The 11,043-nt window shown below is 39.0% G+C and overlaps 1 protein-coding gene across 3 annotated transcripts in view; it reads right to left on the bottom strand.

Annotated features, from left to right (window-relative positions):
* Positions 1 to 11,043, bottom strand: part of amot (angiomotin) — a 93,852-nt gene that overhangs the window by 65,312 nt on the left and 17,497 nt on the right. Inside the window, exon 1 of one of the 3 annotated variants that reach the window (XM_034889981.1) lies at positions 8,136 to 8,399. The exons of the other annotated variants lie outside the window; for them this stretch is intronic. The gene's annotated coding sequence lies outside the window, so the exon portion shown is untranslated. Of the gene's footprint in view, positions 1 to 8,135; positions 8,400 to 11,043 lie in introns of those variants that run through there. 3 annotated transcript variants of the gene reach the window in all.

The raw sequence follows: 11,043 nt of genomic DNA, 5'->3' as shown, positions 1-11,043 counted from the left end.
GCTCACTGGATGTTTTTTCTTTTTTGGACCATTCTCTGTAAACCCTAGAGATGGTTGTGCGTGAAAATCCCAGTAGATCCCAGCAGTTTCTGAAATACTCAGACCAGCCCTTCTGGCACCAACAATCATGCCACGTTCAAAAGCACTCAAATCACCTTTCTTCCCCATACTGATGCTCGGTTTGAACTGCAGGAGATTCTCTTGACCATGTCTACATGCCTAAATGCACTGAGTTGCCGCCATGTGATTGGCTGCTTAGAAATTAAGTGTTAACGAGCAGTTGGACAGGTGTACCTAATAAAGTGGCCGGTGAGTGTATATTCCCACAGGAATAGTGGCCACTGGGGCAGCCTCCTTCTGGGGCAGACAGGGTCACTGTCAAACCCAAATTTAGGTGCAAATTGATGTAACTGATGGCGTCTAAAATCCGGTAAAGCCTACTTCTCGAGGGGGCGCTGTAGGTTAATATGTTTCAACCTGGCTTGCTTTTTCTTCCAGAGAAAAGAAGTCCAAGAGCTGTTTATAACAGAAAGTGTTTTCCTTGGTGAAAGAGTTGGGATCATTTGGAAAGGATACAATAACCGGGGAAGTATAGTCATCCTGATGTAGAGACCAATGGAAAGGGGCAGAGCATCAGAGATGGGAAGTAACAAAGTACAAATATTTCATTAATGTACTCAATTTGATTTTCAGATATTTTTACTTTATTTATTTTTGTCCCGACATTTTAACACAAATATCGGTACTTTCTACTCCTTACATTTTCTAAAATGTTCTCGTTACTTTTGTTTAAAATAATTTAATTGGCGTTACTGTTATTATTTTCCGCGTCATCAATACCGAATTCAGTCTAATTGGATGGGAATATACGTACCAATTGCAGCACCACTACAAGACGACTCAACATATTCAGCGGCCTTCTGCATTCATTCGCGGCTTGATGGCGGTAACGTTAGCACATAGTATCCATCCCAGAGATTCGGCAGAAGAGCAGCAAGATATTCCTAATTGTCCTCAGCCTTATCTGAAAGAGATATTGAAATAGTAGGCATTAAGAATTACTCCTGGCCAATGTGCTTGCGTAACTCTAAAAGTACCGTGAATTAATGATGTTTAATAATTCATATTTGATGCTTTATTTTCTTTCCAGAAGCCATATTGGAGCACACACACACACACACCCCAATATAAAACCAGTTTGAACACCCTCAAGCCTCCTAGCCTGAATTTTAGCCAATCATTTTTGGATGCAGATGAATGCGCCTCCTACAGACCACTTGCCCTGCTGGAGAGCAGGGCAAGTGGTCTGTAGGAGGTCATTTATCTGCAGGTTTGCCCTTCCTTACAATTAAGGAAATGTTTGTATCCATCATAGTAGGGCTGCACAATATAGGAAAAATCATTACATTGCGATATTTTTTTCACCTGGGATATATATTGCGATATGAAAAAGGAAAAAGTAATTTTTAAAAGATGACATAAATAGCTCTATTTGGATATAATAAATCATTCTCGACTACTGCGGTCATTTTGTAGGGGAGTGCATCTGAATAAAATGAAATAGGGTCTTTTCTAATGTCAACCATTCTTTGTTGAACTTTAATGCTTTATAAACACCAAAGCAAGTAAGCACTGTGACTAACGTTACTCTTCAGAAGTGATTTTGTAGGGAAATTACGTAGAAATACGCTGGTTGACTAGCATGACACCATTGACAGTGACTGCATGTTGCTTCCTCTAAATTTTGAGTTGTGGTCGACTAGCGGGCTAGCTTAGTAGTTTGATAAATTGACCAGACCTGCACATCACGCGCACTAGCAACAAACTCTGTGTATCCAAGAACAGTTAAATCAGTGTAACTGACGTTAGATCAGACACAGATGTCTGTAGTAAATTAGTGTTACATTTCCAGTGTCACGGCTCCAAACCGTAATGTTAGTTGGGACAGACGGCCCCCTTCCTTTAGGCTAACTATATTAGCTTTAGCCTGGCTGGTAGCAGCTTTCTGTGGGGGGAAATGGCCGGGAGACATTGTGATTATGTTGCATTAATTAGGTGATTTAGTTTGTATTTGCAACAAACATAAAACACTGACTGCTGTAGCTTCACTGAGTACCCATCAAAACTATGCGCATCACTGCGTCAGCAGCAGCTGCTGCCTACGATACTTTTATACACACAGAGAGCCTCACTTCCCATAGTAACCCTCGTCGGACTAACGTCACATACAAACGTTGCCCACATGGCTACCTGTCTTAAAGGGGAAGAGTCGGATGGTAATAATCATGTAAAAGGTGAAAGTTTACTTTTCTATCAAGCAGCAGAAATCTTTTAGCATAACATCACAACGCCCTGCAATGTAAATTTTTGACATGCGCACATCGCGATGTCAATGCTAAAACATAATATTGTTTAGCCCTACATCGTAGTGTCAGGGAGAGACCCAGAATCAAAGGAATGGCATAGCATATTAAGAAGAGGGCCAACAACAGGCAAATTCATGGGTCAACCCATCAGGTCTTGGGACCTTGTAATTTTGTAAATCACTTTAGCCTCTATAAGTTCTTCATGAGTAACAGGCCTATTTAGCATCTCTTTCTGAGATTCAGACTTGAGGGAGTTTCACAGATGATAAGAAATTATGCATTAAGTCCTCAGCACTGTGATCTGATACAGAATTTTACAAAGAAGTGTACATATAAATCAAGGAATGAGTTGTTAATATGGATGCTGCTATGGACTCTTGGACCAGCACAGGGACAACCAGGGGGGGGCATATACATTTAAATGGGAGAGTATCCCCTTTAATTATTACATATCTGCCTGATGTGTAAGCCCCAACTTCGACCTCAGAGATTTGTGAACTAGGACTTCTACACCTATGCTATTACTAGTGAAAGACAAATAGTGGACCTGCCCCTCCCATTCTCTTTTTTACTTTAGAAGTTCATTGCCATCTAAATGGGTCTCTTTGTGCAATGTAATCTGTAATATCAACCATGGTCCCAAAATGTGCACGCAATAAATTTGCTTTGATCCCTGTGCAGTATGAGACTCCGTGTACAAGACCTTCTGACAAGCATACTAACACAACTTAAAAACAATATGGAGAAAAGGGAGGGAACATAGTAAACCAAATCAACCAAACCAACCGTCCTTCTCAAAACGCTTTTCTGAGCTAAGCATCTACTACCTACATTATGTATCTTAACTGTGCATTAAAAGCAGTGCTCCACAAGTAACCATATATAGTTATGTTGTTAAAAAAACACATTATAAAAACAAAATCTAAACAGAACAAGGAGCTAAACAGGCGATTAAAACAAACCCTGAGTATTATTTTGGTAATTGTTTTGATTTTTAGTACTTTGAACCTAACCTAGTTGGTTCTGTATGACTTTTATATGACTAGTCTGAGGTTGTCTGAGGGTTTTAGCTTTAAACACTTAAAAAAAAAGGTTTTAGCCCTCAGAGGTCTAGGGGTATTTTTTTTTATTTTTACATATCTTCTTAAATTCGCCTTTTACATCTTGCGCACACATGCACAAGCACATGCCCCAGTCACACCCCTCTTCCTCTACAGCAGTAGAAACATACGTTACCCCTATGAGCTCCCCCTGCAGGCCCCCATTGTCATTTACTACCTACTCTCCCTTATCACCTTCTATAAACACCCACCTCATGAGCTGCTCCGATCATCACGGAGCTTGTCTAATGTTAGAGCATGACTCACTTAAGAACAAACCCTACACAAGTCAGGGAAGTGGTCCTCAGTCCAACAGGGCAATCCATTTTTATTCCCCACCTCCATAATCATTCCCACAACAATTAGAAACATCCAAGGAATAAGTTTAGATAAACTGCAAGTGTCCTTTGAGATACTGAGAGAGCACAGGTATTATACCAACGCTTTGTCAAAGTATGTAAAGCAAATATCACAACAACTACTTTTTAGCTTTTTTTATCAACAAGGTTGACACTATCAGATCCTGTTTTTCACCTACTGATCATGACCCTTCTAAATCAATCCTATGCCCTGCTTCTCTGAATTCTTTTGTGCCTTTGGTCCTGTCAGCATTGATGGATATTGCACCACACACAAAAACGCCAATTTGATAATATTGGTCCAAGCCTTTTGTATGTAATAAATAGCTCTCTTGTGAATGGAACAGTCCCATCTAGCTTTAAACATGCTGTGGGTCAGCCTCTACATGCGTGGAGCTGTGGGACAACTGGTCTGACCAATTTAGAAATTCAAAGTTAAGTGTGTTGGTGTGCAAAGTTCTGCAACAACTATAACAACCAGCGGTTGCTGTTGTGGCCAACAACTGGAAACTTTATACATTGTTCGTCTGCTATTTGAACACTAAATTCACTTCTGAAACAGTTTTAAGCGAGAAAAAAACTAACCAGAGCTCAAATATAGGCCGTTTTACAAAAATGATGGGTAAATTTGATCTGACTGTGTTAGAGTTCAGAAGCTCCACAGTCTGATGTGACTGTCGGCGGGTGCCTTTGAGGGTCGATGGCTTGCTGCCCGGCCTGTCCACCTTCGGAGGCCCCCTGTGAGCTGCGTGGAGCTATATTAGGAGACTCGCAGACAAGATACGTTATTTCTCCTTTTGCTTAAATAACTATTACAAGAACAACTGGAACCTGTGGTTTTTTAAAGTTATAATGCTCCACAAGAGATTGCGGGCGTGACGTAATAAGCACGCGACCGGGCTATCACTCATACACACAGGCCTCTATTTTGGTCTCATCTGACCACATGACTTTCTCTCATGACTCCTCTGGATCATCCAAATAGTCATTGGCAAACTTAAGACGGGCCTTAACATGTGCTGGTTTAAGCAGGGGAACCTTCCATGTGCATGATTTCCCGTCTTAGTCTACTACCAACAGTAACCTTGGAAACGGTGGTCCCAGCTCTTTTCAGGTCATTGACCAGCTCCTCCTGTGTAGTTCTGGGCCTATTTCTCACCTTTCTTAGGATCATTGAGACCCCACGAGGTGAGATCTTGCATGGAGCCACAGTCCGAGGGAGACTGACAGTCCTGTTTAGCTTCTTTCATTTTCTAATGATTGCTCCAACAGTAGACCTTTTCACAGGACAGGTCTTTGGTCTTGGCCATGTTAGTAGTTTGATTCTTACTGATTGTATGGGGTGGACAGGTGTCTTTATGCAGCTAACAACCTCAAACAGGTACATCTAATTTAGGACAATAAATGGAGTGGAAGTGGACATTTTGAAGGAAGACTAACAGGTCTTTGAGGGTCAGAATTCCAGCTGATAGACAGGTGTTCAAATACTTATTTGCAGCTGTATCATATAAATACTGTAAATAGTAAAAAAATCATACATTGTGATTTCTGGATTTTTGTTTTTAGATTATGTCTCACAGTGGACATGCACTTACGATGACAATTTCAGACCCCTCCATGATTTCTAAGTGGGAGAACTTGCAAAATAGCAGGGTGTTCAAATACTTATTTTCCTCACTGTATATGCGGTAGTCCAACTAAGAAATCTCCAGGATTTCCATATACACACTTAAAAATGTGCAACAACATACTTTGCGTTATTATTTGATATATTTTGAATCGTCATCTTTTTTTTTTCTTTGCATAGGCTAATTAAAGGTTTTTTCTAAAGTAAATTGGTGCATGGCGTCAGAATGCAGGAAATGAAGTCTTTGGTGCACATCCTGGCCCAAACAAATATAGTACAGTATACCTACTACAATACATTAGACTACACCCTGGCAGATTGAAAGTTTCTCACAACTACAAATAAGCCTCATATTTCCTTGATTCGGGACAGCTGCTTTGATTTTGAGACACCCTAGATTCAAGCAGAGATGGCAAAAGTACTCACTTCCCATACTCAAGTAGAAGTACAGATAATACTCTGGTAAAAGTAGATGTACTGATTTAACTTCTTTACTCAGGTAAAAGTAACAAAGTAGAGGTATGGAAATTTACTTAAAGTATAAAAGTAAAAGTAGCCTTGTGAATGACATAGCTACCTGGACCAGACAGATGTTACTAGAGAGCACACTGAGGAACTACAGTGGACATGGAAAAAAGGCTCTTTATTCTTTATATGCCATTGCCTACATTTTAAATGGCCGTTTGCCAATAGGCCTAAAACATATAGCTTATTTATTGTGACAAAGACTGGGACTCCAGGATAATAAGATTCTGACCGAGCAGCAAGATATGAATTCAAGTGTGATTTTGTGAGAAGTCTGTGTATATTACCATCCAATTAGATTCAATTTGGTATTGATGACGCAAATATAATAACTAACTCCAATAAAATTATTTGAAATTTAGTAAGGATTAGATTAGGACTGTATTTAAAGCTGATTCTGGTTTTCAACTTCGGCCCAGGTGTGTCTGTTAAAGCACAAACGGAGATAACTTCTCTCTGTTGATGCTTTGTTACAATCAACCATCAGTATAAACATGGGCGTGGGTAGCTCTGCTATGGCTGTGTGTGTGGTAATAAAATAAATAACATTGCAAAGGCTACCATACGCAATGCATAGGAATCATATATGCTGGTAAATAACAATAAACCCACTATTAATTACATTTTCTAAATGAGCAAGGACGTTCAACAATCGCCATTATATTGAATTAACAGCCAGGTGCAACCAAGCTAACATGAAGAACACAAACAAGCTAACTTTTAAAGGTTCCAGAACTATAGACTAATACAACAACGGGCTTAACTGAACTCACAACATATGTTATATGACTTACAGTTCTCAAAGTATAATAGTAAAAAAGGCAAGTCTGGAGCCCTGAGACTGCGCTGCTATGTTCACAGCTATAACTTTACTGCTAACTTCATATTCACCAACAAACACCTCTCTTTTTGACAATCTTTCCCCGCACACTTTCTAACTTAGGACAAAGGACCCTGGGTCCAACATAATTTATAGGCCGCAATTTCCTTCACACAGCGCTCTACTCTAACGTTACAAACAAACATGAAGGTGGCTAAGCCAAAACGGCACAGCTAACAGTGACTGCTTAACAACAGTGCTGATGGTACAGTGGGGGGGTGCTTCTCTGACATGGCCGTTCCATTATTAGCGGTAACCGCAGAATGAGCACAGTGCAAAGTGGCGCCGATTGGCTAGCCAGTGGGACATAAAGGAAAGGACTCATTGACATGCATACATAACCAGCTGGCATACCCCAACAAATAACCTTACACAAAGTGTGAATTAAAAGGAAAATATACTGTATGTTTAAAAAGTACATTGTAATATGTCCATATTTTTTTAAAATCTTACTGTGTAAACAGGGTTTTGTTTTTCCCACTTTTTGGTTACTTTTGTCCTTTAACATAATACTTAGTAGAAGATAATTATTACAAATAATTTGCCCTAATTGAAGTACTATGAATAAACCTAATAAAACCCATACGTATAAAGTCTTTATTTATGTAAATACACTGGTGTAATACCTTAGTACATGTTTGTTTGACTTTTGGTATACCACCCCTGGAGAAAAATGCCAAATGACAGACCCCTCACAAATGACACACTATAGATATTGCGTGGTAGCCTAAATCCAAGTAGATTGTATTCTTTCCCCTTTGGATCTACATTGATCTCATACTACATGACCTTTCTCTAATCCAATTGACAGGGTAACTTTAGTACCTGCACATACAAAGGGTGAATTAACTTTGTTCACTGTAACTCTAAACTCTGACATACATTGTAAACTGGCATGTAAAAATGATTCAGAATGTAAATTGTAACACCAAAGTCAGTTGTCTGGCAATCTTTAATTGCATGTATGCACATGAATGTCTACACTACCACATTCTTTGGTCATCACTCATTTATTCTTCGGCTTCGTTTTTGGTTGTTATTGTTTTTGGTCAAAGCTTTTTTAATTTGCATTTGTCTTTTATCAAACAGTTTTGTTGAGATGTAGAAAATAGAGAAAGGAGGAATATAGGCACTAATATCCCAATGCCAACAGATACAATAAGATACACAAGATTGAGTAAAGACACTGAAATGAATTCAGTTTAAATTGAAATTTTGTTTGAAATCTTTTAGAATCACTATCAAAAACTGGCTCAGAAGGTTTTAAAATGCTCCTACCTGTCTTCTCATATTCCTTTATATTTCCTAAAATCAATCCAAGTGAAAAATTAGGAGGTAAAGCAACGTTTGCCTTTTTCACTGAGTGTCTCTCACTTAAATCTACCCCTATTCCCTCATTCCGACAGGTGGATCTGGCAACCATTCAGGACTGAGCCACTCCTTCATACCTTTTCGCTAGCGTAACTGCTTTAACAGTGTTTACTCTGCCAACCGCCAACGACATAAATACTTAAGACTGCTACTTCCCCTTTCACTGTTTGCGACTTAAGCAACAACAGGGTGGATTGCTAGGTGATGTTTCCCTTCTTCTCTGTGATTATAGAAAGATAAGTTGGAGGCAGAATGTAAATTTCCCAGCAGCTTTTTTACACGGCAGAGGACATCCTTATGCATTCTTGAAAGACAGTCCAGTTAAACAAAATAAACCATGAGGACATACCTACTGTGTGTTAATCTGCTGGAGCAATGTCTAGACTTGCTTGATAAAGTAACCAAACCTTTACATGATGACACAAACTTCAGACATGACATTAAAACATGGGATAGACAATCACATTACCTGTAGCTCCTGCATAAACTGTCATCTTGACTCTTATAGTAATCAAAGCTGCAGAGGATGTATATGTAATGTAAATGTTTGTTTTTCAAATGATCTATCTGAATATGATTGTGGAGCAGTAAATGACATTCCCTCTTGTGTTTTATATTAACAGGGGAAACGTTTCATATTCACTCTGACCTGATTCATAGCTTTATTGTTGCTTGGCCTGACGGCGGACACACCATCGTAGGTGTCTTGTCTTAATACATGTAACAGGCACAGTTCTTCTCAGAATGTCAGTAAGACATAGGACAATAGCCCCGGCTCAGCTTCAAGCTACTTTGTTGCTAGCCCTGTGGTGATGATGCCCACTGGGCTACTGCAAAAAACTTGCTGCCGGTTGGTAATTTACTTGATTGTGCCTGCCTTTTTGAGGTAAGTTAAGAGTGGCGATACTCCCATTGGACTCTGTTACAATCTTTTGGCCGTTATACTCTTTTGGGGGCGCGCAGCTTCGCATAGTTCCAAACTTCCACTCTACGACGTTGGAAATGGTTCATTTCCATTGCTGGCCATTAAGTAACTTCTGAGGTAAATTGATTAAATAATTACCTCTTTTAAATTGTCAACTGGCCTTTATGATGCATATATTGATCTTAACTTGTATGTGCACAGTGTAATTATATATATTTTTAACTTGGTAGATGACAGATTTCCTGCTAGGTAGTTTGTAAGCTTGACTTTGGCGGCTGTAAAGGTATCTAGGGGTAAATTGATGATGATTAAATAGCAACCTTTTTTAAATTGTCAACTCTCCATAATATATTAGAGGCCCTTATCTTTATTTGTATGTGTACAGCGCAATCATTGGGGTATTTGGGGCTGCACAAAGCGGAACAGGCTAAGACATTATCTGACTGCTGCGTACCCTAACGGTGGACATCTCTGGTCGGTAGACCAGGGTCGCGCGGTGTACTGCGGGCCTCCAGGAACACGAGGAGCAATACAGGAGTCATTTAATGCTAACTATTATTGTTTCCCCACCGTATTCCTCTCTTCTTAACACTTTAATACACATGTATACATACACTGTAGGTACAGTGGGGTTGAAAAGTTTGGGCAACCCAGGTAAAAATTTGTATTAATGAGCATAAAGAAGCCAAGAAAAAATTAAAAAATCCCCAAAAGGCATCAAATGACAGATTAGACATTCGTATAATATGTCACAAAAAGTTAGATTTTATTTCCAACATTTACACTTTGAAAACAACAAAAAACAAAAAATGGAGTCTGCAGAGTTAATACCTTGTCCTGCCCCCTTTGGCAAGTATCACTAATCACAGGAGAAATCTCTATTTCAAACACCACTTCACTGTAATTGAGCCAACTGAATATACCTATAGCACCACACATAAAATACATCTGTTTAGAGATTTTACTGAAGTCAGATTTTTTAGTAAGGTAATGTTTATTAAAGTAGATAAACCTGGTCAATACAGGTCAAGACGGAGTGTACTTCAAAGAAAACCAACTTTTTGGCATGCAAGAAGCAAGTATTTCTATAGGTCTGTACATTGATGATTTTAAAGTATGTAAACAATTGTGGACATCCAGAAAAATTCATAAGATTACTGCTGTTTTTTGGGTTGTGCTAAATTCACCAGTTGAGTTTCGCTCTTCCCTGCCATTCATTCAGCTGGCTGCTCTTGTAAAGAGTGTTGATGTTTGGGTAAGATGCATTTCTTTATCCACTGATCAAGGATATACAATCTCTGGAAACGGATGGTGTGTTAGTTGTGGTTTTATATATGTTTTTAAAGAGAACAGTATTTTGTGTCTCTGCAGACAACCAAAATTTTACAGATTTTGTTGTCTTAGTCAAGACCAAATTGCAACTGTCAAGGCAAGGGATTTTCAACTAAGAACTGTACAACAGCACAACATATTTGAAAAGGATTATTAAAATGTGACTTAAAACTGGATAATTCAGTTTTTAACAACACTGAAGATTATTAAAATGTAATTATAAAACTATTCATATGTGACCAAATGCACCTTTTGAAGCTATTCAGCACATTCTCATAGAACTTTCTCTTTCTCAAGCTCTTACTCTAAGTTGTTAACAGCTATAAATAACAGCTGTTTTAACGCTTGGTAGCTAACGCTACCGTACTTTAGCTTAGCTGCTAGCGACTTTAGCCTAGCAGTTAGTTATGTTGGCCCCCTCTCCTCCTTTCTCCTGCTCGATGTGTGAGATGTTTAGTTACTCCTCTGCATTCTTTAACAGCAATGGCGTGTGTAACAAGTGTAGTTTATTTTTGGACATGGAGGCGAGGCTTAGTGAGTTAGAAGTCCGTTTCCGCA

This window comes from Etheostoma cragini, chromosome 13 (genome assembly GCF_013103735.1).
Source record: "Etheostoma cragini isolate CJK2018 chromosome 13, CSU_Ecrag_1.0, whole genome shotgun sequence".
Classification (NCBI taxonomy): Eukaryota; Metazoa; Chordata; class Actinopteri; order Perciformes; family Percidae; genus Etheostoma; species Etheostoma cragini.
The sequence above is the reverse complement of the archived record's forward strand: the minus strand, read 5'-3'. Positions and strand labels throughout refer to the sequence as shown.